At 51.6% G+C, this 27,265-nt stretch overlaps 17 non-coding genes and 5 pseudogenes across 17 annotated transcripts; all 22 read right to left on the bottom strand.

Annotated features, from left to right (window-relative positions):
- Positions 1 to 2,055: 2,055 nt before the first annotated feature.
- On the bottom strand, positions 2,056 to 2,172 carry LOC139403391 (U5 spliceosomal RNA). The gene has a single exon (XR_011633439.1). It is a non-coding gene; the product is annotated as a U5 spliceosomal RNA (small nuclear RNA).
- A 485-nt stretch (positions 2,173 to 2,657) lies between these two features.
- Positions 2,658 to 2,848, bottom strand: LOC139403357 (U2 spliceosomal RNA). Its single transcript, XR_011633416.1, has one exon. It is a non-coding gene; the product is annotated as a U2 spliceosomal RNA (small nuclear RNA).
- Positions 2,849 to 3,088: 240 nt separating this feature from the next.
- Positions 3,089 to 3,205, bottom strand: LOC139403390 (U5 spliceosomal RNA). The gene has a single exon (XR_011633438.1). It is a non-coding gene; the product is annotated as a U5 spliceosomal RNA (small nuclear RNA).
- Positions 3,206 to 3,705: 500 nt separating this feature from the next.
- Positions 3,706 to 3,873, bottom strand: LOC139403365 (U2 spliceosomal RNA; annotated as a pseudogene).
- A 2,460-nt stretch (positions 3,874 to 6,333) lies between these two features.
- On the bottom strand, positions 6,334 to 6,450 carry LOC139403389 (U5 spliceosomal RNA). Its single transcript, XR_011633437.1, has one exon. It is a non-coding gene; the product is annotated as a U5 spliceosomal RNA (small nuclear RNA).
- A 502-nt stretch (positions 6,451 to 6,952) lies between these two features.
- LOC139403368 (U2 spliceosomal RNA) lies at positions 6,953 to 7,132 on the bottom strand (annotated as a pseudogene).
- Positions 7,133 to 9,526: 2,394 nt separating this feature from the next.
- LOC139403388 (U5 spliceosomal RNA) lies at positions 9,527 to 9,643 on the bottom strand. Its single transcript, XR_011633436.1, has one exon. It is a non-coding gene; the product is annotated as a U5 spliceosomal RNA (small nuclear RNA).
- Positions 9,644 to 10,142: 499 nt separating this feature from the next.
- On the bottom strand, positions 10,143 to 10,333 carry LOC139403356 (U2 spliceosomal RNA). Its single transcript, XR_011633415.1, has one exon. It is a non-coding gene; the product is annotated as a U2 spliceosomal RNA (small nuclear RNA).
- Positions 10,334 to 10,577: 244 nt separating this feature from the next.
- On the bottom strand, positions 10,578 to 10,694 carry LOC139403386 (U5 spliceosomal RNA). Its single transcript, XR_011633435.1, has one exon. It is a non-coding gene; the product is annotated as a U5 spliceosomal RNA (small nuclear RNA).
- Positions 10,695 to 11,203: 509 nt separating this feature from the next.
- LOC139403354 (U2 spliceosomal RNA) lies at positions 11,204 to 11,394 on the bottom strand. The gene has a single exon (XR_011633414.1). It is a non-coding gene; the product is annotated as a U2 spliceosomal RNA (small nuclear RNA).
- Positions 11,395 to 11,638: 244 nt separating this feature from the next.
- LOC139403385 (U5 spliceosomal RNA) lies at positions 11,639 to 11,755 on the bottom strand. Its single transcript, XR_011633434.1, has one exon. It is a non-coding gene; the product is annotated as a U5 spliceosomal RNA (small nuclear RNA).
- A 500-nt stretch (positions 11,756 to 12,255) lies between these two features.
- LOC139403366 (U2 spliceosomal RNA) lies at positions 12,256 to 12,425 on the bottom strand (annotated as a pseudogene).
- Positions 12,426 to 14,884: 2,459 nt separating this feature from the next.
- On the bottom strand, positions 14,885 to 15,001 carry LOC139403384 (U5 spliceosomal RNA). Its single transcript, XR_011633433.1, has one exon. It is a non-coding gene; the product is annotated as a U5 spliceosomal RNA (small nuclear RNA).
- Positions 15,002 to 15,503: 502 nt separating this feature from the next.
- On the bottom strand, positions 15,504 to 15,694 carry LOC139403353 (U2 spliceosomal RNA). The gene has a single exon (XR_011633413.1). It is a non-coding gene; the product is annotated as a U2 spliceosomal RNA (small nuclear RNA).
- Positions 15,695 to 15,938: 244 nt separating this feature from the next.
- On the bottom strand, positions 15,939 to 16,055 carry LOC139403383 (U5 spliceosomal RNA). Its single transcript, XR_011633432.1, has one exon. It is a non-coding gene; the product is annotated as a U5 spliceosomal RNA (small nuclear RNA).
- Positions 16,056 to 16,557: 502 nt separating this feature from the next.
- On the bottom strand, positions 16,558 to 16,731 carry LOC139403367 (U2 spliceosomal RNA; annotated as a pseudogene).
- Positions 16,732 to 19,027: 2,296 nt separating this feature from the next.
- Positions 19,028 to 19,144, bottom strand: LOC139403382 (U5 spliceosomal RNA). The gene has a single exon (XR_011633431.1). It is a non-coding gene; the product is annotated as a U5 spliceosomal RNA (small nuclear RNA).
- Positions 19,145 to 19,644: 500 nt separating this feature from the next.
- Positions 19,645 to 19,824, bottom strand: LOC139403364 (U2 spliceosomal RNA; annotated as a pseudogene).
- A 5,543-nt stretch (positions 19,825 to 25,367) lies between these two features.
- LOC139403380 (U5 spliceosomal RNA) lies at positions 25,368 to 25,484 on the bottom strand. The gene has a single exon (XR_011633429.1). It is a non-coding gene; the product is annotated as a U5 spliceosomal RNA (small nuclear RNA).
- Positions 25,485 to 25,986: 502 nt separating this feature from the next.
- LOC139403352 (U2 spliceosomal RNA) lies at positions 25,987 to 26,177 on the bottom strand. Its single transcript, XR_011633412.1, has one exon. It is a non-coding gene; the product is annotated as a U2 spliceosomal RNA (small nuclear RNA).
- A 248-nt stretch (positions 26,178 to 26,425) lies between these two features.
- On the bottom strand, positions 26,426 to 26,542 carry LOC139403379 (U5 spliceosomal RNA). Its single transcript, XR_011633428.1, has one exon. It is a non-coding gene; the product is annotated as a U5 spliceosomal RNA (small nuclear RNA).
- A 503-nt stretch (positions 26,543 to 27,045) lies between these two features.
- On the bottom strand, positions 27,046 to 27,236 carry LOC139403436 (U2 spliceosomal RNA). Its single transcript, XR_011633482.1, has one exon. It is a non-coding gene; the product is annotated as a U2 spliceosomal RNA (small nuclear RNA).
- Between the last annotated feature and the right edge of the window lie 29 nt (positions 27,237 to 27,265).

Raw genomic sequence — 27,265 nt, 5'->3', positions numbered from 1 at the left:
CTCTCGTGAACCCCCCACTTCACCCCCATTTCCTACCGTTCCCCCTCCCCTGAATACAGCAACGCCACCCGGCACCTGCCCCCCACTCAAGTCCATCACCCCCCCCTCCTCCGGACTCCGAACCGGGGACGTGGCCTCCAAAAAGAGGAAATCCGCCTCCCCCTCCATCATCCAGCTCCGAGCCATACCCGGGAGGTCAAGCTCTGCGAGGGGTTTAAAGGAAGATGGAGACGGAGCCCACGAGGGCCCCGCCACCTCCCCATCCCCCTTCTTTACACCCCTCCTCCTCCCCACCTTCTTTGTCCTCTTGGCCGGAGGGTTAGGAGGGCCTGCATATCCCTCGTAAACCCCAGCGCTTTCCATCTCCTTTGCCTTTGCCTCTGCCTTTTTTTTCTCTACTAAAACCTTCATTATGCCTTTCAGTTCCTCCAACTCTGCCCTCTTCACACTCACCATCCCATCCCCCATCACCGTCTTCTCCTTTTCACCTTTTACCTCCTTCCCTTCCTCCATTCCGGCCGCCTCTCCTTCTGGTTCCATCTCCACAACCTCCCCCTCCGTCTCCTTCCTCTCCCCTGTTGTCTCCTCTGGTCTCTCGACTCTCACCGTCTCCTCACTCTCCTCCATCCTCGTCGCAGTCTTCTTCTTCTTCTTTTTCTTTTCCTTTTCTCCTTCAACCTCCTTCCCAACCTCTATTCCGACTCCTTCTCCTTCCATCCCGGCCACCTCTTCTTCTGTCCCGACCACCTCTCCTTCTATCCCGTCCTCCTCTTCTTCCATCCCGTCCTCTTTCTCTGTCCCAGCTCTCTTCTCCTCTTTTTCTCCTCCACCCTCCGACTCCTTCTGTGCAGTCCTTCCACCCCCATCTTCCGGCTCCTCTCTTCCTCGTCTTCCTCCATCCTCCGCTCTCGCTCCCCCCCCAGCTGCAGACGCGTATGACCCACGCCTAGCCGGGCAGTCCCGCCACAGGTGCGCTACCGAGCCACACCCGTGGCATTTCTTCGGTTCAACACAGTCCCTCGCCACGTGCTCACCCGATCCACAGTATCTGCATCTCCTGGCGCTGCACGAGGCGAGTGTGTGGCCGTAGTCCATACATCGCCCGCAGAACGGAGGCTGACGGGCATAATGTAACGTCCCCCTGTCAGCCCCCAGGGAGAACAACGCTGGAGGATGGAGGTAACCATCCAACCCCTTCGGGTCCTCTCTGAGGAGAGCCTGGAAGCATCTCCTCCCATTCCAAAAGCCCAAGGAATCCTTTATGTGCCTTGCTGAGGAGACGCCATCCAGGTATCTCCCCAGAAAGGCCCTCACCTCCTCATCCTTCACATGAGGGTTGTATACGTTCACTGTGACCAGCCTGAAATTGGTTTTGGCCAGGCTAGTCACCTCGTAATGGCACAGGGGTCTCTCCTTGCCCATCTCTCTCGCCCTCTTCATTACCTCCTCGTGCTTCTCTTCTTTGTGGAACGTCACCTCGAAAGCACTCTCCCTCGGATTGTCCTGAAGGCACAAGACATCCATCACCTCCACTTTCAAGGTCGTCATTAAAACGTTTCTCCCGAACGTTTCCCTCCCGAACTGTTCCAACTCCTTCTCTCTCCAGGCAAACCTCACTGTGTTTGCCAAACCGACCACCGGAACCGACCTGTGCTGTACACTTTTCTCCATTTTTCTCACTTTTCCCTCTCTTAAATGAAGAAAAACCGATACCAACAATTTCCTCCCTCCTGCCTTCCTTCGACCTTCTGACTCAGCGGGCTCTGGGGCACCTCGGTACCGAGCTTGATCTGAGCCAAAAGGCCGAGAAGCGATAACCCACAAATGGAACCCTGAAACCGCCGGACCCCCGGGGGTCTCGACAGACCTCAGCGGGTGGGTTGGCAAAAGCCAGCTCCTCTCTCCCTCCAACCCCCACTCAACCAACCAACCAACCAACCAACCACCGTTTCCCTGGCAACAAACAGGCAGGTGTTTTTTGGAAAAAGTCGCTAATGCGTCTTTAAGTCACTATCCTGGCCCATCTCTGTCAATTTCCCTTGAAACAAGATACCGGGCTCTGCAAGAAGCAAAGCCGCTCCAAAAATACGTTGAACTCGTAAGTGTTCCTCTCCACGGAAGTCTTTAGTAAAAGGCGAAAGGCTTGTGCGTAATGAAGAGAAACCAGAGTCATATGGAAGTCAAGAGGTCGGGGCCCGAGACACACTCTGTGCACTCTAGGCAGGGTTCCCGCGGGTGCTCCCGGAACCCACTCTTCCAAGTTTTCGAGGGCTGTCTGTGGATAAAAAGAAGGTCACAGACACAGAGGCACAGAGAGACAGAGGCACAGAGAGAGACAGAGACAGACAGAGAGACAGACAGACAGAGAGAGAGAGAGAGAGAGAGAGAGAGAGAGAGAGAGAGAGAGAGAGAGAGAGAGAGACACACACACACACACACACACACACACACAATCCTGGCCCCAATTCTTTTTTTTTTTTTTTTTTTTTTTTTAAGTAAAATGGCGGGAAACGGGGGACCCCATTGAAGAGCGCTTCGCCTTTCTTTCAGTTTGAATGTTTCTTTCCTTCTCTTCTTCTGCTAGCTAGCCAGCTAGCTAGCTAGCCAGCTGTTTACAGAGCTTTGTGAATTTGCATTTTTCCTTGACAACGGAAGAAAAGTGTTGCACCGTTCCCGGAGGTACTGCAATACCGGGTCGATGCGTGGAGCGGACGGAGCAAGCCCCATTTCCGACTCCCTGTTCGAAAAATCCATTTAATATGTAGTCCCCCGATGGGGGACGTATCAGATATTAAACTGATAAGAACAGATACTACACTTGATCTGAGCCAAAAGGCCGAGAAGCGATAACCCACAAATGGAACCCTGAAACCGCCGGACCCCCGGGGGTCTCGACAGACCTCAGCGGGTGGGTTGGCAAAAGCCAGCTCCTCTCTCCCTCCAACCCCCACTCAACCAACCAACCAACCAACCAACCACCGTTTCCCTGGCAACAAACAGGCAGGTGTTTTTTGGAAAAAGTCGCTAATGCGTCTTTAAGTCACTATCCTGGCCCATCTCTGTCAATTTCCCTTGAAACAAGATACCGGGCTCTGCAAGAAGCAAAGCCGCTCCAAAAATACGTTGAACTCGTAAGTGTTCCTCTCCACGGAAGTCTTTAGTAAAAGGCGAAAGGCTTGTGCGTAATGAAGAGAAACCAGAGTCATATGGAAGTCAAGAGGTCGGGGCCCGAGACACACTCTGTGCACTCTAGGCAGGGTTCCCGCGGGTGCTCCCGGAACCCACTCTTCCAAGTTTTCGAGGGCTGTCTGTGGATAAAAAGAAGTCACAGTCACAGACACAGAGACACAGAGGCACAGAGGCACAGCGACAGACAGAGAGACAGACAGACAGAGAGAGAGACAGAGAGAGAGAGAGAGAGAGAGAGAGAGAGAGAGAGAGAGAGAGAGAGAGAGAGAGAGACACACACACACACACACACACACACACACAATCCTGGCCCCAATTCTTTTTTTTTTTTTTTTTTTTTTTTTTTTTAAGTAAAATGGCGGGAAACGGGGGACCCCATTGAAGAGCGCTTCGCCTTTCTTTAAGTTTGAATGTTTCTTTCCTTCTCTTCTTCTGCTAGCTAGCCAGCTAGCTAGCTAGCCCTAGCTGTGTTTACAGAGCTTTGTGAATTTGCATTTTTCCTTGACAACGGAAGAAAAGTGTTGCACCGTTCCCGGAGGTACTGCAATACCGGGTCGATGCGTGGAGCGGACGGAGCAAGCCCCATTTCCGACTCCCTGTTCGAAAAATCCATTTAATATGTAGTCCCCCGATGGGGGACGTATCAGATATTAAACTGATAAGAACAGATTGATTCAAAGCTTTTATTCTTCCTTTCATACATCTAAACTGTGAGCAAGTCACACAATTATAACAATCCCATACAAAACGTTTTTTCAACAATAAACACTGGTTTTCAAAATGTTGTACCACCCCATCAAAACATGCACCACAATCTATTTAACAGTTGAAAAATCATCACGTCAATTCCCTTTTTATCAAATTCCAACAAAACTACAAAAAATCATTCCAAAACTAAAAAACATTAACCAAATCCAAAAACCCAAACAATAATCTTCAGTAATTCTCTTAACCTAAATGTCTACTAACGACCAAATCCAATAGCCTATTACCACTAACCTACACAATTCCCATTTAGCCCACCTATATTACACCAAAGTCTCACCCAGTGCTCCCCTTCTTTCTCCCTCCCAACTGTGACCCCACCTCCTCTCGTGAACCCCCCACTTCACCCCCATTTCCTACCGTTCCCCCTCCCCTGAATACAGCAACGCCACCCGGCACCTGCCCCCCACTCAAGTCCATCACCCCCCCCTCCTCCGGACTCCGAACCGGGGACGTGGCCTCCAAAAAGAGGAAATCCGCCTCCCCCTCCATCATCCAGCTCCGAGCCATACCCGGGAGGTCAAGCTCTGCGAGGGGTTTAAAGGAAGATGGAGACGGAGCCCACGAGGGCCCCGCCACCTCCCCATCCCCCTTCTTTACACCCCTCCTCCTCCCCACCTTCTTTGTCCTCTTGGCCGGAGGGTTAGGAGGGCCTGCATATCCCTCGTAAACCCCAGCGCTTTCCATCTCCTTTGCCTTTGCCTCTGCCTTTTTTTTCTCTACTAAAACCTTCATTATGCCTTTCAGTTCCTCCAACTCTGCCCTCTTCACACTCACCATCCCATCCCCCATCACCGTCTTCTCCTTTTCACCTTTTACCTCCTTCCCTTCCTCCATTCCGGCCGCCTCTCCTTCTGGTTCCATCTCCACAACCTCCCCCTCCGTCTCCTTCCTCTCCCCTGTTGTCTCCTCTGGTCTCTCGACTCTCACCGTCTCCTCACTCTCCTCCATCCTCGTCGCAGTCTTCTTCTTCTTCTTTTTCTTTTCCTTTTCTCCTTCAACCTCCTTCCCAACCTCTATTCCGACTCCTTCTCCTTCCATCCCGGCCACCTCTTCTTCTGTCCCGACCACCTCTCCTTCTATCCCGTCCTCCTCTTCTTCCATCCCGTCCTCTTTCTCTGTCCCAGCTCTCTTCTCCTCTTTTTCTCCTCCACCCTCCGACTCCTTCTGTGCAGTCCTTCCACCCCCATCTTCCGGCTCCTCTCTTCCTCGTCTTCCTCCATCCTCCGCTCTCGCTCCCCCCCCAGCTGCAGACGCGTATGACCCACGCCTAGCCGGGCAGTCCCGCCACAGGTGCGCTACCGAGCCACACCCGTGGCATTTCTTCGGTTCAACACAGTCCCTCGCCACGTGCTCACCCGATCCACAGTATCTGCATCTCCTGGCGCTGCACGAGGCGAGTGTGTGGCCGTAGTCCATACATCGCCCGCAGAACGGAGGCTGACGGGCATAATGTAACGTCCCCCTGTCAGCCCCCAGGGAGAACAACGCTGGAGGATGGAGGTAACCATCCAACCCCTTCGGGTCCTCTCTGAGGAGAGCCTGGAAGCATCTCCTCCCATTCCAAAAGCCCAAGGAATCCTTTATGTGCCTTGCTGAGGAGACGCCATCCAGGTATCTCCCCAGAAAGGCCCTCACCTCCTCATCCTTCACATGAGGGTTGTATACGTTCACTGTGACCAGCCTGAAATTGGTTTTGGCCAGGCTAGTCACCTCGTAATGGCACAGGGGTCTCTCCTTGCCCATCTCTCTCGCCCTCTTCATTACCTCCTCGTGCTTCTCTTCTTTGTGGAACGTCACCTCGAAAGCACTCTCCCTCGGATTGTCCTGAAGGCACAAGACATCCATCACCTCCACTTTCAAGGTCGTCATTAAAACGTTTCTCCCGAACGTTTCCCTCCCGAACTGTTCCAACTCCTTCTCTCTCCAGGCAAACCTCACTGTGTTTGCCAAACCGACCACCGGAACCGACCTGTGCTGTACACTTTTCTCCATTTTTCTCACTTTTCCCTCTCTTAAATGAAGAAAAACCGATACCAACAATTTCCTCCCTCCTGCCTTCCTTCGACCTTCTGACTCAGCGGGCTCTGGGGCACCTCGGTACCGAGCTTGATCTGAGCCAAAAGGCCGAGAAGCGATAACCCACAAATGGAACCCTGAAACCGCCGGACCCCCGGGGGTCTCGACAGACCTCAGCGGGTGGGTTGGCAAAAGCCAGCTCCTCTCCCCCTCCAACCCCCACTCAACCAACCACCCACCCACCCACCCACCCACCGTTTCCTTGGCAACAGGCAGGTGTTTTTTGGAAAAAGTCGCTAATGCGTCTTTAAGTCCCTATCCTGGCCCATCTCTGTCAATTTCTCTTGAAACAAGATACCGGGCTCTGCAAGAAGCAAAGCCGCTCCAAAAATACGTTGAACTCGTAAGTGTTCCTCTCCACGGAAGTCTTTAGTAAAAGGCGAAAGGCTTGTGCGTAATGAAGAGAAACCAGAGTCATATGGAAGTCAAGAGGTCGGGGCCCGAGACACACTCTGTGCACTCTAGGCAGGGTTCCCGCGGGTGCTCCCGGAACCCACTCTTCCAAGTTTTCGAGGGCTGTGGATAAAAAGAAAGTCACAGTCACAGACACAGAGACACAGAGGCACAGAGGCACAGCGACAGACAGACAGACAGACAGACAGACAGACAGACAGACAGAGAAAGAGAGAGAGAGAGAGAGAGAGAGAGAGAGAGAGAGAGAGAGAGAGAGAGACACACACACACACACACACACACACACACAATCCTGGCCCCCAATGTTTTTTTTTTTTTTTTTTTTTTTTTTTTTAAAGTAAAATGGCGGGAAACGGGGGACCCCATTGAAGGGCGCTTCGCCTTTCTTTCAGTTTGAATGTTTCTTTCCTTCTCTTCTTCTGCTAGCTAGCTAGCTAGCTAGCCAGCCCTAGCTAGCTGTTTACATAGCTTTGTGAATTTGTATTTTTCCTTGACAACGGGAGAAAAGTGTTGCACCGTTCCCGGAGGTACTGCAATACCGGGTCGATGCGTGGAGCGGACGGAGCAAGCCCCATTTCCGACTCCCTGTTCGAAAAATCCATTTAATATGTAGTCCCCCGATGGGGGACGTATCAGATATTAAACTGATAAGAACAGATTTTTTTTATCCCATACAAAACGTTTTTTCAACAATAAACACTGGTTTTCAAAATGTTGTACCACCCCATCAAAACATGCACCACAATCTATTTAACAGTTGAAAAATCATCACGTCAATTCCCTTTTTATCAAATTCCAACAAAACTACAAAAAATCATTCCAAAACTAAAAAACATTAACCAAATCCAAAAACCCAAACAATAATCTTCAGTAATTCTCTTAACCTAAATGTCTACTAACGACCAAATCCAATAGCCTATTACCACTAACCTACACAATTCCCATTTAGCCCACCTATATTACACCAAAGTCTCACCCAGTGCTCCCCTTCTTTCTCCCTCCCAACTGTGACCCCACCTCCTCTCGTGAACCCCCCACTTCACCCCCATTTCCTACCGTTCCCCCTCCCCTGAATACAGCAACGCCACCCGGCACCTGCCCCCCACTCAAGTCCATCACCCCCCCCTCCTCCGGACTCCGAACCGGGGACGTGGCCTCCAAAAAGAGGAAATCCGCCTCCCCCTCCATCATCCAGCTCCGAGCCATACCCGGGAGGTCAAGCTCTGCGAGGGGTTTAAAGGAAGATGGAGACGGAGCCCACGAGGGCCCCGCCACCTCCCCATCCCCCTTCTTTACACCCCTCCTCCTCCCCACCTTCTTTGTCCTCTTGGCCGGAGGGTTAGGAGGGCCTGCATATCCCTCGTAAACCCCAGCGCTTTCCATCTCCTTTGCCTTTGCCTCTGCCTTTTTTTTCTCTACTAAAACCTTCATTATGCCTTTCAGTTCCTCCAACTCTGCCCTCTTCACACTCACCATCCCATCCCCCATCACCGTCTTCTCCTTTTCACCTTTTACCTCCTTCCCTTCCTCCATTCCGGCCGCCTCTCCTTCTGGTTCCATCTCCACAACCTCCCCCTCCGTCTCCTTCCTCTCCCCTGTTGTCTCCTCTGGTCTCTCGACTCTCACCGTCTCCTCACTCTCCTCCATCCTCGTCGCAGTCTTCTTCTTCTTCTTTTTCTTTTCCTTTTCTCCTTCAACCTCCTTCCCAACCTCTATTCCGACTCCTTCTCCTTCCATCCCGGCCACCTCTTCTTCTGTCCCGACCACCTCTCCTTCTATCCCGTCCTCCTCTTCTTCCATCCCGTCCTCTTTCTCTGTCCCAGCTCTCTTCTCCTCTTTTTCTCCTCCACCCTCCGACTCCTTCTGTGCAGTCCTTCCACCCCCATCTTCCGGCTCCTCTCTTCCTCGTCTTCCTCCATCCTCCGCTCTCGCTCCCCCCCCAGCTGCAGACGCGTATGACCCACGCCTAGCCGGGCAGTCCCGCCACAGGTGCGCTACCGAGCCACACCCGTGGCATTTCTTCGGTTCAACACAGTCCCTCGCCACGTGCTCACCCGATCCACAGTATCTGCATCTCCTGGCGCTGCACGAGGCGAGTGTGTGGCCGTAGTCCATACATCGCCCGCAGAACGGAGGCTGACGGGCATAATGTAACGTCCCCCTGTCAGCCCCCAGGGAGAACAACGCTGGAGGATGGAGGTAACCATCCAACCCCTTCGGGTCCTCTCTGAGGAGAGCCTGGAAGCATCTCCTCCCATTCCAAAAGCCCAAGGAATCCTTTATGTGCCTTGCTGAGGAGACGCCATCCAGGTATCTCCCCAGAAAGGCCCTCACCTCCTCATCCTTCACATGAGGGTTGTATACGTTCACTGTGACCAGCCTGAAATTGGTTTTGGCCAGGCTAGTCACCTCGTAATGGCACAGGGGTCTCTCCTTGCCCATCTCTCTCGCCCTCTTCATTACCTCCTCGTGCTTCTCTTCTTTGTGGAACGTCACCTCGAAAGCACTCTCCCTCGGATTGTCCTGAAGGCACAAGACATCCATCACCTCCACTTTCAAGGTCGTCATTAAAACGTTTCTCCCGAACGTTTCCCTCCCGAACTGTTCCAACTCCTTCTCTCTCCAGGCAAACCTCACTGTGTTTGCCAAACCGACCACCGGAACCGACCTGTGCTGTACACTTTTCTCCATTTTTCTCACTTTTCCCTCTCTTAAATGAAGAAAAACCGATACCAACAATTTCCTCCCTCCTGCCTTCCTTCGACCTTCTGACTCAGCGGGCTCTGGGGCACCTCGGTACCGAGCTTGATCTGAGCCAAAAGGCCGAGAAGCGATAACCCACAAATGGAACCCTGAAACCGCCGGACCCCCGGGGGTCTCGACAGACCTCAGCGGGTGGGTTGGCAAAAGCCAGCTCCTCTCCCCCTCCAACCCCCACTCAACCAACCACCCACCCACCCACCCACCCACCCACCGTTTCCTTGGCAACAGGCAGGTGTTTTTTGGAAAAAGTCGCTAATGCGTCTTTAAGTCCCTATCCTGGCCCATCTCTGTCAATTTCTCTTGAAACAAGATACCGGGCTCTGCAAGAAGCAAAGCCGCTCCAAAAATACGTTGAACTCGTAAGTGTTCCTCTCCACGGAAGTCTTTAGTAAAAGGCGAAAGGCTTGTGCGTAATGAAGAGAAACCAGAGTCATATGGAAGTCAAGAGGTCGGGGCCCGAGACACACTCTGTGCACTCTAGGCAGGGTTCCCGCGGGTGCTCCCGGAACCCACTCTTCCAAGTTTTCGAGGGCTGTGGATAAAAAGAAAGTCACAGTCACAGACACAGAGACACAGAGGCACAGAGGCACAGCGACAGACAGACAGACAGACAGACAGACAGACAGACAGAGAGAGAGAGAGAGAGAGAGAGAGAGAGAGAGAGAGAGAGAGAGAGAGAGAGAGAGACACACACACACACACACACACACACACACAATCCTGGCCCCCAATGTTTTTTTTTTTTTTTTTTTTTTTTTTTTAAAGTAAAATGGCGGGAAACGGGGGACCCCATTGAAGGGCGCTTCGCCTTTCTTTCAGTTTGAATGTTTCTTTCCTTCTCTTCTTCTGCTAGCTAGCTAGCTAGCTAGCCAGCCCTAGCTAGCTGTTTACATAGCTTTGTGAATTTGTATTTTTCCTTGACAACGGGAGAAAAGTGTTGCACCGTTCCCGGAGGTACTGCAATACCGGGTCGATGCGTGGAGCGGACGGAGCAAGCCCCATTTCCGACTCCCTGTTCGAAAAATCCATTTAATATGTAGTCCCCCGATGGGGGACGTATCAGATATTAAACTGATAAGAACAGATACTACACTTGATCTTAGCCAAAAGGCCGAGAAGCGATAACCCACAAATGGAACCCTGAAACCGCCGGACCCCCGGGGGTCTCGACAGACCTCAGCGGGTGGGTTGGCAAAAGCCAGCTCCTCTCCCCCTCCAACCCCCACTCAACCAACCACCCACCCACCCACCCACCCACCCACCGTTTCCTTGGCAACAGGCAGGTGTTTTTTGGAAAAAGTCGCTAATGCGTCTTTAAGTCCCTATCCTGGCCCATCTCTGTCAATTTCTCTTGAAACAAGATACCGGGCTCTGCAAGAAGCAAAGCCGCTCCAAAAATACGTTGAACTCGTAAGTGTTCCTCTCCACGGAAGTCTTTAGTAAAAGGCGAAAGGCTTGTGCGTAATGAAGAGAAACCAGAGTCATATGGAAGTCAAGAGGTCGGGGCCCGAGACACACTCTGTGCACTCTAGGCAGGGTTCCCGCGGGTGCTCCCGGAACCCACTCTTCCAAGTTTTCGAGGGCTGTGGATAAAAAGAAAGTCACAGTCACAGACACAGAGACACAGAGGCACAGAGGCACAGCGACAGACAGACAGACAGACAGACAGACAGACAGACAGACAGAGAAAGAGAGAGAGAGAGAGAGAGAGAGAGAGAGAGAGAGAGAGAGAGAGAGAGAGACACACACACACACACACACACACACACACACACCTGGCCCCCAATGTTTTTTTTTTTTTTTTTTTTTTTTTTTTTCTGCTAAAGTAAAATGGCGGGAAACGGGGGACCCCATTGAAGGGCGCTTCGCCTTTCTTTCAGTTTGAATGTTTCTTTCCTTCTCTTCTTCTGCTAGCTAGCTAGCTAGCTAGCCAGCCCTAGCTAGCTGTTTACATAGCTTTGTGAATTTGTATTTTTCCTTGACAACGGGAGAAAAGTGTTGCACCGTTCCCGGAGGTACTGCAATACCGGGTCGATGCGTGGAGCGGACGGAGCAAGCCCCATTTCCGACTCCCTGTTCGAAAAATCCATTTAATATGTAGTCCCCCGATGGGGGACGTATCAGATATTAAACTGATAAGAACAGATACTACACTTGATCTTAGCCAAAAGGCCGAGAAGCGATAACCCACAAATGGAACCCTGAAACCGCCGGACCCCCGGGGGTCTCGACAGACCTCAGCGGGTGGGTTGGCAAAAGCCAGCTCCTCTCCCCCTCCAACCCCCACTCAACCAACCACCCACCCACCCACCCACCCACCCACCGTTTCCTTGGCAACAGGCAGGTGTTTTTTGGAAAAAGTCGCTAATGCGTCTTTAAGTCCCTATCCTGGCCCATCTCTGTCAATTTCTCTTGAAACAAGATACCGGGCTCTGCAAGAAGCAAAGCCGCTCCAAAAATACGTTGAACTCGTAAGTGTTCCTCTCCACGGAAGTCTTTAGTAAAAGGCGAAAGGCTTGTGCGTAATGAAGAGAAACCAGAGTCATATGGAAGTCAAGAGGTCGGGGCCCGAGACACACTCTGTGCACTCTAGGCAGGGTTCCCGCGGGTGCTCCCGGAACCCACTCTTCCAAGTTTTCGAGGGCTGTGGATAAAAAGAAAGTCACAGTCACAGACACAGAGACACAGAGGCACAGAGGCACAGCGACAGACAGACAGACAGACAGACAGACAGACAGACAGACAGAGAAAGAGAGAGAGAGAGAGAGAGAGAGAGAGAGAGAGAGAGAGAGAGAGAGACACACACACACACACACACACACACACACAATCCTGGCCCCCAATGTTTTTTTTTTTTTTTTTTTTTTTTTTTTTAAAGTAAAATGGCGGGAAACGGGGGACCCCATTGAAGGGCGCTTCGCCTTTCTTTCAGTTTGAATGTTTCTTTCCTTCTCTTCTTCTGCTAGCTAGCTAGCTAGCTAGCCAGCCCTAGCTAGCTGTTTACATAGCTTTGTGAATTTGTATTTTTCCTTGACAACGGGAGAAAAGTGTTGCACCGTTCCCGGAGGTACTGCAATACCGGGTCGATGCGTGGAGCGGACGGAGCAAGCCCCATTTCCGACTCCCTGTTCGAAAAATCCATTTAATATGTAGTCCCCCGATGGGGGACGTATCAGATATTAAACTGATAAGAACAGATGATGATTCAAAGCTTTTATTCTTCCTTTCATACATCTAAACTGTGAGCAAGTCACACAATTATAACAATCCCATACAAAACGTTTTTTCAACAATAAACACTGGTTTTCAAAATGTTGTACCACCCCATCAAAACATGCACCACAATCTATTTAACAGTTGAAAAATCATCACGTCAATTCCCTTAAATATCAAATTCCAACAAACTACAAAAAATCATTCCAAAACTAAAAAACATTAACCAAATCCAAAAACCAAACAATAATCTTCATAATTCCTTAACCTAAATGTCTACTAACGACCAAATCCAATAGCCTATTACCACTAACCTACACAATTCCCATTTAGCCCACCTATATTACACCAAAGTCTCACCCAGTGCTCCCCTTCTTTCTCCCTCCCAACTGTGACCCCACCTCCTCTGTGAACCCCCCACTTCACCCCCATTTCCTACCGTTCCCCCTCCCCTGAATACAGCAACGCCACCCGGCACCTGCCCCCCACTCAAGTCCATCACCCCCCCCTCCTCCGGACTCCGAACCGGGGACGTGGCCTCCAAAAAGAGGAAATCCGCCTCCCCCTCCATCATCCAGCTCCGAGCCATACCCGGGAGGTCAAGCTCTGCGAGGGGTTTAAAGGAAGATGGAGACGGAGCCCACGAGGGCCCCGCCACCTCCCCATCCCCCTTCTTTACACCCCTCCTCCTCCCCACCTTCTTTGTCCTCTTGGCCGGAGGGTTAGGAGGGCCTGCATATCCCTCGTAAACCCCAGCGCTTTCCTCTCCTTTGCCTTTGCCTCTGCCTTTTTTTTCTCTACTAAAACCTTCATTATGCCTTTCACCTCCAACTCTGCCCTCTTCACACTCACCATCCCATCCCCCATCACCGTCTTCTCCTTTTCACCTTTTACCTCCTTCCCTTCCTCCATTCCGGCCGCCTCTCCTTCTGGTTCCATCTCCACAACCTCCCCCTCCGTCTCCTTCCTCTCCCCTGTTGTCTCCTCTGGTCTCTCGACTCTCACCGTCTCCTCACTCTCCTCCATCCTCGTCGCAGTCTTCTTCTTCTTCTTTTTCTTTTCCTTTTCTCCTTCAACCTCCTTCCCAACCTCTATTCCGACTCCTTCTCCTTCCATCCCGGCCACCTCTTCTTCTGTCCCGACCACCTCTCCTTCTATCCCGTCCTCCTCTTCTTCCATCCCGTCCTCTTTCTCTGTCCCAGCTCTCTTCTCCTCTTTTTCTCCTCCACCCTCCGACTCCTTCTGTGCAGTCCTTCCACCCCCATCTTCCGGCTCCTCTCTTCCTCGTCTTCCTCCATCCTCCGCTCTCGCTCCCCCCCCAGCTGCAGACGCGTATGACCCACGCCCAGCCGGGCAGTCCCGCCACAGGTGCGCTACCGAGCCACACCCGTGGCATTTCTTCGGCTCGACACAGTCCCTCGCCACGTGCTCACCCGATCCACAGTATCTGCATCTCCTGGCGCTGCACGAGGCGAGTGTGTGGCCGTAGGCCATACATCGCCCGCAGAACGGAGGCTGACGGGCATAATGTAACGTCCCCCTGTCAGCCCCCAGGGAGAACAACGCTGGAGGATGGAGGTAACCATCCAACCCCTTCGGGTCCTCTCTGAGGAGAGCCTGGAAGCATCTCCTCCCATTCCAAAAGCCCAAGGAATCCTTTATGTGCCTTGCTGAGGAGACGCCATCCAGGTATCTCCCCAGAAAGGCCCTCACCTCCTCATCCTTCACATGAGGGTTGTATACGTTCACTGTGACCAGCCTGAAATTGGTTTTGGCCAGGCTAGTCACCTCGTAATGGCACAGGGGTCTCTCCTTGCCCATCTCTCTCGCCCTCTTCATTACCTCCTCGTGCTTCTCCTCTTTGTGGAACGTCACCTCAAAGCACTCTCCCTCGGGTTGTCCTGAAGGCACAAGACATCCATCACCTCCACTTTCAAGGTCGTCATTAAAACGTTTCTCCCGAACGTTTCCCTCCCGAACTGGCTCAACTCCTTCTCTCTCCAGGCAAACCTCACTGTGTTTGCCAAACCGATACCGGAACCGACCTGTGCTGTACACTTTTCTCCATTTTTCTCACTTTTCCCTCTCTTAAATGAAGAAAAAATTGCCGATACCAACAATTTCCTCCCTCCTGCCTTCTCTTCGACCTTCTGACTCAGCGGGCTCTGGGGCACCTCGGTACCGAGCTTGATCTGAGCCAAAAGGCCGAGAAGCGATAACCCACAAATGGAACCCTGAAACCGCCGGACCCCCGGGGGTCTCGACAGACCTCAGCGGGTGGGTTGGCAAAAGCCAGCTCCTCTCCCCCTCCAACCCCCACTCAACCAACCACCCACCCACCCACCCACCCACCCACCGTTTCCTTGGCAACAGGCAGGTGTTTTTTGGAAAAAGTCGCTAATGCGTCTTTAAGTCCCTATCCTGGCCCATCTCTGTCAATTTCTCTTGAAACAAGATACCGGGCTCTGCAAGAAGCAAAGCCGCTCCAAAAATACGTTGAACTCGTAAGTGTTCCTCTCCACGGAAGTCTTTAGTAAAAGGCGAAAGGCTTGTGCGTAATGAAGAGAAACCAGAGTCATATGGAAGTCAAGAGGTCGGGGCCCGAGACACACTCTGTGCACTCTAGGCAGGGTTCCCGCGGGTGCTCCCGGAACCCACTCTTCCAAGTTTTCGAGGGCTGTGGATAAAAAGAAAGTCACAGTCACAGACACAGAGACACAGAGGCACAGAGGCACAGCGACAGACAGACAGACAGACAGACAGACAGACAGACAGACAGAGAGAGAGAGAGAGAGAGAGAGAGAGAGAGAGAGAGAGAGAGAGAGAGAGAGAGAGACACACACACACACACACACACACACACAATCCTGGCCCCCAATGTTTTTTTTTTTTTTTTTTTTTTTTTTTTTAAAGTAAAATGGCGGGAAACGGGGGACCCCATTGAAGGGCGCTTCGCCTTTCTTTCAGTTTGAATGTTTCTTTCCTTCTCTTCTTCTGCTAGCTAGCTAGCTAGCTAGCCAGCCCTAGCTAGCTGTTTACATAGCTTTGTGAATTTGTATTTTTCCTTGACAACGGGAGAAAAGTGTTGCACCGTTCCCGGAGGTACTGCAATACCGGGTCGATGCGTGGAGCGGACGGAGCAAGCCCCATTTCCGACTCCCTGTTCGAAAAATCCATTTAATATGTAGTCCCCCGATGGGGGACGTATCAGATATTAAACTGATAAGAACAGATACTACACTTGATCTTAGCCAAAAGGCCGAGAAGCGATAACCCACAAATGGAACCCTGAAACCGCCGGACCCCCGGGGGTCTCGACAGACCTCAGCGGGTGGGTTGGCAAAAGCCAGCTCCTCTCCCCCTCCAACCCCCACTCAACCAACCACCCACCCACCCACCCACCCACCCACCGTTTCCTTGGCAACAGGCAGGTGTTTTTTGGAAAAAGTCGCTAATGCGTCTTTAAGTCCCTATCCTGGCCCATCTCTGTCAATTTCTCTTGAAACAAGATACCGGGCTCTGCAAGAAGCAAAGCCGCTCCAAAAATACGTTGAACTCGTAAGTGTTCCTCTCCACGGAAGTCTTTAGTAAAAGGCGAAAGGCTTGTGCGTAATGAAGAGAAACCAGAGTCATATGGAAGTCAAGAGGTCGGGGCCCGAGACACACTCTGTGCACTCTAGGCAGGGTTCCCGCGGGTGCTCCCGGAACCCACTCTTCCAAGTTTTCGAGGGCTGTGGATAAAAAGAAAGTCACAGTCACAGACACAGAGACACAGAGGCACAGAGGCACAGCGACAGACAGACAGACAGACAGACAGACAGACAGACAGACAGAGAAAGAGAGAGAGAGAGAGAGAGAGAGAGAGAGAGAGAGAGAGAGAGAGAGAGAGAGACACACACACACACACACACACACACACACAATCCTGGCCCCCAATGTTTTTTTTTTTTTTTTTTTTTTTTTAAAGTAAAATGGCGGGAAACGGGGGACCCCATTGAAGGGCGCTTCGCCTTTCTTTCAGTTTGAATGTTTCTTTCCTTCTCTTCTTCTGCTAGCTAGCTAGCTAGCTAGCCAGCCCTAGCTAGCTGTTTACATAGCTTTGTGAATTTGTATTTTTCCTTGACAACGGGAGAAAAGTGTTGCACCGTTCCCGGAGGTACTGCAATACCGGGTCGATGCGTGGAGCGGACGGAGCAAGCCCCATTTCCGACTCCCTGTTCGAAAAATCCATTTAATATGTAGTCCCCCGATGGGGGACGTATCAGATATTAAACTGATAAGAACAGATTTTTTTTTTACAAAATATATTTATTACCTTCAATAACCAAACAATACACTTCCAAAATTCAGTCAACTTAAGTATCCAAGTACACCACACTACAAATAATCATTCCATAACTAATAAACTATTACCAAATCCAAATTGCCAAACAATAATCTTCATTATTCCATTAACTTAAATATCTTCTATCTACCAAACACAAAAAATCAGTCCAAAACTGCTAACTTTTACCCCACCTATTACAACAAAAACTCACCCATTGCTCCCCTTCTCTATCCCGTCTAACTGTGGCCCTACCTTGCTCCCATCTCCCACCGTCCCCCCTCCCCTGAACACAGCAACAACCCCCGGCACCTGCCCCACACTCAAGTCCATCACCCCCCCCTCCTCCGGACTCCTGACCGGGGACGCTACATCCCCAAAGAGAAAGTCCGACTCTCCCTCCATCATCCAGCTTCGGGCCATCCCTGGGAGGTCAAGCTCAGCGAGGGGTTTAAAAGATGAGGAAGACGGAGCCCACGAGGGCCCCGCTACCTCCCCATCCCCCCGCACTGCCCCCCCCCCCCCCTTTTTACCACCCCTCCTCCACCTGCTGTCCACCACCTTCTTTGGCCTCTTGCACGGAGGATCATTCAGAAAAGGTCTTTGATATTTAAAGTCACACACCGTTCCTTCATCCTCCTCCTTTCCCTTTCCCATTTCCCTCTCTACCAAATCCCTCACCATCCCTCTCAACTCCTCCAGCCTTTCCTTCGTCACTCCACTCCCCTCCCAATTCTTCACCCCCCTTCGCCTTTCCGTCTCTCCTTCCGGTTCCATCTCCAAACCCTCCTCCACCTCCTTTCTCTCCACTGTTGTCTTCTCTGGTCCCTCGACTCTCCCCATCTTCTCACTCTCCTCCATCCTCGTCGCAGTCTTCTTCTTCTTCTTTTTCTTTCCTTTTTCTCCTTCAACCTCCTTCCCAACCTCTATTCCGACTCCTTCTCCTTCCATCCCGGCCACCTCTTCTTCTGTCCCGACCACCTCTCCTTCTGTCACGTCCTCTTTCTCTGTCCCAGCTCTCTCCTCCTCTTTTCCTCCTCCTCCCTCCGACTCCTTCTCCTTCTGTTCGGCCCTTCCGCCACTTTCTTTCGGCTCTTCTCTTCCTCTTCCTCCATCCTCCGCTCTCGTCCCCCCCCCAGCTGCAGACGAGTATGACCTCCGCCGAGCCGGGCAATCCCGCCACAGGTGTGCTTCCGAGCCACACCCGTGGCATTTCTTCGGCTCGGCGCAATCCCTCGCCTCGTGCTCAGTCGAACCACAGTATCTGCACCTCCTCGTGCTGCACGAGGCGAGTGTGTGGCCGTAGGCCATACATCGCCCGCAGAACGGAGGCTGACGGGCATAGTGTAACGTCCCCCTGTCAGCCCCCAGGGAGAACATTGCCGGAGGATGGAGGTATCCACCCAACCCCTTCGGCTCCTCTCTGAGGAGAGCCTGGAAACATCTCCTGCCATTCCAAAAGCCCAAAGAATCTACTATATGTCTTGCTGAGGAGACATTATCCAGGTATCTCCCCAGAAAGGCCCTCACCTCCTCATCTTTTACATGGGGGTTGTAGATGTTCACAGTGACCAGCCTGAAACTGTTTTTAGCAAGGCTGGTCACCTCGTAGTGGCACAGGGGTCTCTCCTTGCCCATCTCTCTCGCCCTCTTCATCACGTCCTCGTGCTTCTCTTCCTTGCGGAGGGTCACCTCAAAAGCCTTCTCCCTTGGATTGTCTTGGAGGCACAGGACATCTTTTACCTCCAAATTCAACGTCTTTATCAAGATGTTCCTCCCGAACATCTCCCTTCCGAACTGCTCCATCTCCTTTTCTCTCCAGGAGAACCTCACCGTGTTGGCCAATCCGACCCCCGGAACAGCCTTGTTCTGTATGTTGTCCTCCATTTCCGACCAAAAAAAGCTCTCTTCAAAAAAGAAGAAAAACCAAAACAACAAACTTTCCTCCCTCCTGCCTTCCTTCGACCTTCTGACTCAGCGGGCTCTGGGGCACCTCAGTACCGAGCTTGATCTGAGCCAAAAGGCCGAGAAGCGATAACCCACAAATGGAACCCTGAAACCGCCGGACCCCCGGGGGTCTCGACAGACCTCAGCGGGTGGGTTGGCAAAAGCCAGCTCCTCTCCCCCTCCAACCCCCACTCAACCAACCACCCACCCACCCACCCACCCACCCACCGTTTCCTTGGCAACAGGCAGGTGTTTTTTGGAAAAAGTCGCTAATGCGTCTTTAAGTCCCTATCCTGGCCCATCTCTGTCAATTTCTCTTGAAACAAGATACCGGGCTCTGCAAGAAGCAAAGCCGCTCCAAAAATACGTTGAACTCGTAAGTGTTCCTCTCCACGGAAGTCTTTAGTAAAAGGCGAAAGGCTTGTGCGTAATGAAGAGAAACCAGAGTCATATGGAAGTCAAGAGGTCGGGGCCCGAGACACACTCTGTGCACTCTAGGCAGGGTTCCCGCGGGTGCTCCCGGAACCCACTCTTCCAAGTTTTCGAGGGCTGTGGATAAAAAGAAAGTCACAGTCACAGACACAGAGACACAGAGGCACAGAGGCACAGCGACAGACAGACAGACAGACAGACAGACAGACAGACAGACAGACAGAGAGAGAGAGAGAGAGAGAGAGAGAGAGAGAGAGAGAGAGAGAGAGAGAGAGAGACACACACACACACACACACACACACACACAATCCTGGCCCCCAATGTTTTTTTTTTTTTTTTTTTTTTTAAAGTAAAATGGCGGGAAACGGGGGACCCCATTGAAGGGCGCTTCGCCTTTCTTTCAGTTTGAATGTTTCTTTCCTTCTCTTCTTCTGCTAGCTAGCTAGCTAGCTAGCCAGCCCTAGCTAGCTGTTTACATAGCTTTGTGAATTTGTATTTTTCCTTGACAACGGGAGAAAAGTGTTGCACCGTTCCCGGAGGTACTGCAATACCGGGTCGATGCGTGGAGCGGACGGAGCAAGCCCCATTTCCGACTCCCTGTTCGAAAAATCCATTTAATATGTAGTCCCCCGATGGGGGACGTATCAGATATTAAACTGATAAGAACAGATTTTTCTTTTGGAAAAGTTTTATTGATACATTTCCTTTAAAAACAGCTCATACATTTTTTACATCATTGATACACATAAAAACGGCAACAAAGCATAAAACACAGCATTTGAAAGTTACATTTAAATTTGTTAAAAAGTACATGTTGTTAAAACCAATGAAAACAACCATGGATAAAAGTACTTTCCTTGTAAAAACATCAAATCTGTAAAAGCCATTTAAAATGTGTACTAATGATCTAACAAAGGTAAAACATTTTTAAGACATGAAAAACCATGTTAAAAAGTCACTTTGTTAAAAGGCTGTCTTCAGTCCCTTGTACAGGAGCGGGGTGAGTCTTTATCAAGCTCACCTCATCCTGCTCTTCTGAATAGATCATCGTCCCGTCCTTCGGGGCCCAGAGGAGATCCCTCCCCTAGGCGCATCGCCCTAGGCGCCGCAGCGCTGTCAGGCCGTGGCCGCCGGGACCTAGGGTGTTGTGGGGGACCCTTCGCCTGGGGTCGAGGCCCCCTTCCTTCCGTACCACCCCAGGGCTTCCGTGGCTACCATGGCCACTGCCTGGGGGGTGGTCTCTACGTTTTTCGCTACCAGCAGGTTACGGGAGGACCACAGTGCTTCCTTCAGGCACGTGAGGGTGGGCCAGAGCTTGGTGAAGGCCTTCGATGGAATGGGCCTTCGGCCCACCCCATACAGCACGAGCTGAGGTGTTAGGTCCTCCCCTGCTGGCAGACACGAGGTGATCAGGGGGCCTGCTTCCTTCCACAGGTCCCTGGCGGCTCTGCACTCCCAGAGCATGTGCCTCACCGACTCTTCTTGGCCGCAGCCTGGTCGGGGGCACGCGGATGTCCTCGCCATGCCCCGTGAGTGCATAACGGCCCTGACCGGGAGGATCTCGTGGGCGACCATCCAGGACAGGTCCCGATGCCGATTCAGGAGAGCAGGATGGGCCACGTTGCGCCAAACCGTTGTGGGCTCACCTATAGCGAGCCCGCGCACTGGACACACTGGTTCCCGATCCTGCACAAGAGAGAGAAGAGAGCGGTGTTTTGTTAAAACCGTGACTGTTTCTTTTTCCAGTTTAAAATGTCTTAAAAACTTCTGGAGCTGGGCGTAGTGCGGGGGTAGCAGGAAAGAGACTGGGGCTCGCAAGTCGACTGGGATCAGCCTCAGAGTCCTGAGGTAAGATCCCAGCCAGAACCGTGCGAGGGCCTGGGTCTTGTTGTTGACCGGGGAGGTGGCAAGAGTCAGATGTAACGCTGTGTAGCGGCTGCCCAGGAACAAGTAGAGGTCAGGCAAGCCTTTCCCCCCCTTGGACCTGGGCCTCTTGACCACCTCCCTCCTCAGCCTCTCCCACTTGCCTCCCCACAGGAAGTAAAAAAGCGTCCGCTCCAGGTCTAAAATGCTCCTTCGAGGGGGGATAAAAACAGAACTGATTAATAAAAGCACAGGTAAAATCACAGCTTTAATGATTAAAACCTTGCCCTCAAAAGTCAGCTGTCGTAGTCCCCAAAAACCCAGTCTCTGTCTTACCGTCCCCAGGATTCCGCTCCAGTTACCGCTCCCTCCTCCCCCCCGGTCAAACTTTACCCCCAGTACCCTTATGTCCGTCAGTTTAACTGTCAGAGGTAGTCCGGTCAAGTCTGGGTCTGCCCACGGTCCGAAGAATTGGGCCTCTGTCTTGTCTCTGTTCAGTCTCGCCCCAGAGGCTCGTCCGTACCAGTCAGTCCTGTCCAGAGTCCTGTCGACGGATAAAAGGTCGGTACATAAAATGTTGACGTCGTCCATGTAAAAGACGCACTTGGCGGTCATCCCCCCACTCCCCGGGATACCCACCCCACTGATCCCTTGGTCCCTTCTCAAGACCTGTGCCAGTGGTTCAATACAGGCCACGAACAGAAGGGGAGATAACGGACAGCCCTGACGGACGCCGCAGTGTACTCCCACTGCTTTTGACAGATGCCCATTTACAAGGATTTTGCTGGTGATGTCCCCGTACAGCAGTCCCACCCAAGCTAAGAACCTGTCCGGGAAACCCATTTTTTGCAGTACCTTAAAGAGGTACTGGTGCGAGACCCGATCAAAGGCTTTTTCAAAATCTAAATTTAGGACTACAAGCCGCATGTTTCTGTCTCTCGCATAACAGATGGAATCTCGGATCAGTATCAGGCTGTCCGTGATCTTCCTTCCGGGCACAGCACAGGTTTGGTCCGGGTGGATCACCTCCCCTAAAACAGAAGACATTCTGAGTGTTAAAACCTTGGTAAAAAGTTTACAATCAAAGTTTAAAAGGGTAATCGGTCTCCAGTTTTTCAGGTCCGTCCTGTCGTTTTTCTTGTGTAAAAGAGTCACGATCCCCACTCTAAAACTGTCGGGTAGTCTGTCGAGGTGTTCGAAGTCAGTAAAAACAGTCAGAAGTTCGTCGGCTAAAACATCCCAAAAGGTCAGATAAAACTCCAAAGGGAGGCCGTCCTCCCCCGGTGATTTACCCCTCTTAAAACGTTTCAGTCCTTGGTCGATTTCTGTCCTCGTCAGGTCTTTTTTCAGGTCGTCTGTATTGGGTAAGGTCTTGTCGATGTATGTTAAAAGGTCCCCCATTGTTCCCTCGCACACATCTTTTACCCCAAACAGTTCCCCATAAAAGTCCTCGACCACTTCCTTTATTCCCTCTGTATCTGTTTTTAAAACCCCGTCCTTGTTTCTCAATCCTGTCATAATCCTACCCTTACTAACTATTTTCTTAAAAAAGTACCTAGTGCACTTCTCCCCTTCTTCTAATTCCCTTTCCTTGCTTCTTAAAATAACCCCCTTGCTTCTCTGTTCTGCTAAAAGTGCCATTTCCTTCTTTACTTCTTTAATTTCTTGGTTAAAATCAAGGCCCTGTTGGCATAGGTTAAAATACCTTTCCAGTCGCTTTTGCAGTCCCACCATGCGTCTATCTTTTTCTCTGCTTTTTCCCTTTCCTATCTCTCTAAAGAAGGTCCTTGTCCTTTCCTTCACCATTTCCCACCACTGTGCTCGCGTATCAAAGAAGTCCTGTAGCGTCTGCCACTGGCTGAACTGCTCTCTGTACTGACTAACTACTCTATCATCTTCTAGAAGGGAGCAGTTCAGTTTCCAGGGCCCTCTTCCCACAGTCACACCCGAAGATAGTGAAAGGGTGCACGTCAGCATTACGTGGTCTGAGAAGAAAGCAGGGGTTATTCTAGCATCAGTTGGGGGACAGTCCCGGGTAAACAGATAATCAATGCGAGAGGCTCTGGTGCCATCACCACTGGTCCAGGTGAAGCCCTCCTCTCTTGGATGCAGGGTTTTAAAACAGTCAGTCAGTTTAAAATCCCTGCACAGCCCTTGCAATAAAACACTTGACCTGTCTACCTTAAAATCCCCTCCTGCCCCTCTCCTGTCTGCTCTGCTTAAAACGCAATTAAAATCCCCACCCACCACTAGAGGATCCCTCCCTAGCATGTGGGACTGCAGGTCCTCTAAAAGTGCACACCGGTCATGTTTATCGTTAAAACCATACACGTTTAGCACGTTAAAATCCCTCCCCATAAAAGTACAGTTGGCTAAAAGAGCACGCCCACCTACCACCACTGTGCTCCCCTTCACCACCACCTGTGGGGTCTTGATTAAAATGGCAACACCGTCGTTCTTGTTAAAATTGGAACCACTCCAAATGGAGGGCCCGTGCCGCCACTTATCCTCCCATTTCCTGTAAGAGGATAAAAAGGGTAGACCACACTCCTGTAGTAAAAACACATCAGAGTTAAACCTTTCTAAAAAGGATAAAACCGACTGTGCTCTTGTTGCTGTCTTTACGCTCCTCACGTTTATAGTGGTGATTTTAAAAGCCATAAAAGGGGTGAGTAAAAACAGTGCTAGAAGAAAAGCCATTGAAAAGTTAAAAAGGGGTTAGTCTTCAGGGACTTTCTCTCTCTCCCTCTGGGGTAAGGGGGTTTGGAAGGGAGAGGAGGTTAAAACAGGACTTAAAAAGGAGACTTGATTGGGGGAGTTGGAGGGGAAGGTTCTGGGTTCTTCCTCCCCCTGGGAGCTCTCCCACTCCACCTTTCCCTTTTTCTCCTCACCCTGTTCGGGGTCAGAGAGCTCCTCCGCGTTTCTTTTACGTAGGGGGAGGTGTTCCTTCAGAATCTCCCCCTCCTCTCCCGTACCTTCTGACACGGTCTCCATGGTGCTTTCCGACACCGACCCTATGATGTCTGACCCACTTGGGGAGCTTTCGCTGAACATCTCTCCGGAGCCGTCTTTCTCGGCCCTTTCTCCTTCAGGGGTCACATTTGTCTGGGGCAGGGGGATTGGGGTGGGGAGGGTTTTGTCCTCTCCTCCCACTTCTTCCACCACTGCACCTTCCGCGCCCTTCACTACAGCCACCACCACCGGCTCCACCACTGTCTCCTCTACCACCACTACCGGCTCCACTACTGCCTCCTCCTCCACCACCACCGGCTCCTCCACTACCACCTCGGCAACTGCCGTTCCAGCCCTCTGGCGCTCGAAAGCCCGGTCCGCGGCCGCCCATTCCCTCCTTCCAGCCTTGGCCCTGTTGGCCCAGGAGGAGGGGCAGTCGCGGATGAGGTGGGACCGCTCGCCACAGAGGTTGCACGACCTTCCGTTCGTGCACTCCTCGTAGCGGTGGCCCACCTCCCGGCACTTCATGCAGACGACCTTCTGACAGGCGTCTGCAAGGTGGCCATGTTCACCACACTTACGGCACAGCTTGGGCTGGTCCTGGTAGTGAACATGGCCCCTGTTCTCTCCGAGGACTATGGTGGATGGGATGGCTTTCAACCCACCATAGCCCCCAGGGTCCTCCCTTTGCTGGACAGTGACCCTCCAGGCCCCTGTCCAGATCCCATCAAGGTCTTTTACCTGGATCAGGGGACCCTTCACGTTGCAGTACCTGCCCAGCCATACTGCAACGTCCTCCGGCTGTACGGTTTCATTGTACATACGGACAATAACGGTTTTAATGCTATTATCCGTCAGCTTGGTCACCTCAAACATCGCTGTGAGGGACCCCTGGGTGTTCAGGGCGTTCTGGAGTTTCCCCCAGAACTCCCTCAGGAAGCTGGCGTTGGCAAAACTGACATCGAAGCCCTTCCTATAGGGGAGGGCTAAGATGCAGTTTACCTGCGCGGGATGAAAGCCGAGCTCTTTCTGGAGGAATTTTCTGGAGAAATCCAATCGGGATAGCTCCATTATTTTTCCTCCCCTCTCCTTTAGAAGGAGGCGCACTGCATGGTGCCTCCTCATGCCAGCCTGTGCTGCTGACACTACACTTGATCTTAGCCAAAAGGCCGAGAAGCGATAACCCACAAATGGAACCCTGAAACCGCCGGACCCCCGGGGGTCTCGACAGACCTCAGCGGGTGGGTTGGCAAAAGCCAGCTCCTCTCCCCCTCCAACCCCCACTCAACCAACCACCCACCCACCCACCCACCCACCCACCGTTTCCTTGGCAACAGGCAGGTGTTTTTTGGAAAAAGTCGCTAATGCGTCTTTAAGTCCCTATCCTGGCCCATCTCTGTCAATTTCTCTTGAAACAAGATACCGGGCTCTGCAAGAAGCAAAGCCGCTCCAAAAATACGTTGAACTCGTAAGTGTTCCTCTCCACGGAAGTCTTTAGTAAAAGGCGAAAGGCTTGTGCGTAATGAAGAGAAACCAGAGTCATATGGAAGTCAAGAGGTCGGGGCCCGAGACACACTCTGTGCACTCTAGGCAGGGTTCCCGCGGGTGCTCCCGGAACCCACTCTTCCAAGTTTTCGAGGGCTGTGGATAAAAAGAAAGTCACAGTCACAGACACAGAGACACAGAGGCACAGAGGCACAGCGACAGACAGACAGACAGACAGACAGACAGACAGACAGACAGACAGAGAAAGAGAGAGAGAGAGAGAGAGAGAGAGAGAGAGAGAGAGAGAGAGAGAGACACACACACACACACACACACACACACACACAATCCTGGCCCCCAATGTTTTTTTTTTTTTTTTTTTTTTTTTAAAGTAAAATGGCGGGAAACGGGGGACCCCATTGAAGGGCGCTTCGCCTTTCTTTCAGTTTGAATGTTTCTTTCCTTCTCTTCTTCTGCTAGCTAGCTAGCTAGCTAGCCAGCCCTAGCTAGCTGTTTACATAGCTTTGTGAATTTGTATTTTTCCTTGACAACGGGAGAAAAGTGTTGCACCGTTCCCGGAGGTACTGCAATACCGGGTCGATGCGTGGAGCGGACGGAGCAAGCCCCATTTCCGACTCCCTGTTCGAAAAATCCATTTAATATGTAGTCCCCCGATGGGGGACGTATCAGATATTAAACTGATAAGAACAGATACTACACTTGATCTTAGCCAAAAGGCCGAGAAGCGATAACCCACAAATGGAACCCTGAAACCGCCGGACCCCCGGGGGTCTCGACAGACCTCAGCGGGTGGGTTGGCAAAAGCCAGCTCCTCTCCCCCTCCAACCCCCACTCAACCAACCACCCACCCACCCACCCACCCACCCACCCACCGTTTCCTTGGCAACAGGCAGGTGTTTTTTGGAAAAAGTCGCTAATGCGTCTTTAAGTCCCTATCCTGGCCCATCTCTGTCAATTTCTCTTGAAACAAGATACCGGGCTCTGCAAGAAGCAAAGCCGCTCCAAAAATACGTTGAACTCGTAAGTGTTCCTCTCCACGGAAGTCTTTAGTAAAAGGCGAAAGGCTTGTGCGTAATGAAGAGAAACCAGAGTCATATGGAAGTCAAGAGGTCGGGGCCCGAGACACACTCTGTGCACTCTAGGCAGGGTTCCCGCGGGTGCTCCCGGAACCCACTCTTCCAAGTTTTCGAGGGCTGTGGATAAAAAGAAAGTCACAGTCACAGACACAGAGACACAGAGGCACAGAGGCACAGCGACAGACAGACAGACAGACAGACAGACAGACAGACAGACAGACAGAGAAAGAGAGAGAGAGAGAGAGAGAGAGAGAGAGAGAGAGAGAGAGAGAGAGAGACACACACACACACACACACACACACACACAATCCTGGCCCCCAATGTTTTTTTTTTTTTTTTTTTTTTTTTTAAAGTAAAATGGCGGGAAACGGGGGACCCCATTGAAGGGCGCTTCGCCTTTCTTTCAGTTTGAATGTTTCTTTCCTTCTCTTCTTCTGCTAGCTAGCTAGCTAGCTAGCCAGCCCTAGCTAGCTGTTTACATAGCTTTGTGAATTTGTATTTTTCCTTGACAACGGGAGAAAAGTGTTGCACCGTTCCCGGAGGTACTGCAATACCGGGTCGATGCGTGGAGCGGACGGAGCAAGCCCCATTTCCGACTCCCTGTTCGAAAAATCCATTTAATATGTAGTCCCCCGATGGGGGACGTATCAGATATTAAACTGATAAGAACAGATACTACACTTGATCTTAGCCAAAAGGCCGAGAAGCGATAACCCACAAATGGAACCCTGAAACCGCCG

The sequence above is a fragment of the Oncorhynchus clarkii genome, unplaced genomic scaffold (genome assembly GCF_045791955.1).
Source record: "Oncorhynchus clarkii lewisi isolate Uvic-CL-2024 unplaced genomic scaffold, UVic_Ocla_1.0 unplaced_contig_2029_pilon_pilon, whole genome shotgun sequence".
NCBI lineage: Eukaryota > Metazoa > Chordata > Actinopteri > Salmoniformes > Salmonidae > Oncorhynchus > Oncorhynchus clarkii.
This window is presented reverse-complemented; position numbering and strand designations above follow the sequence as displayed.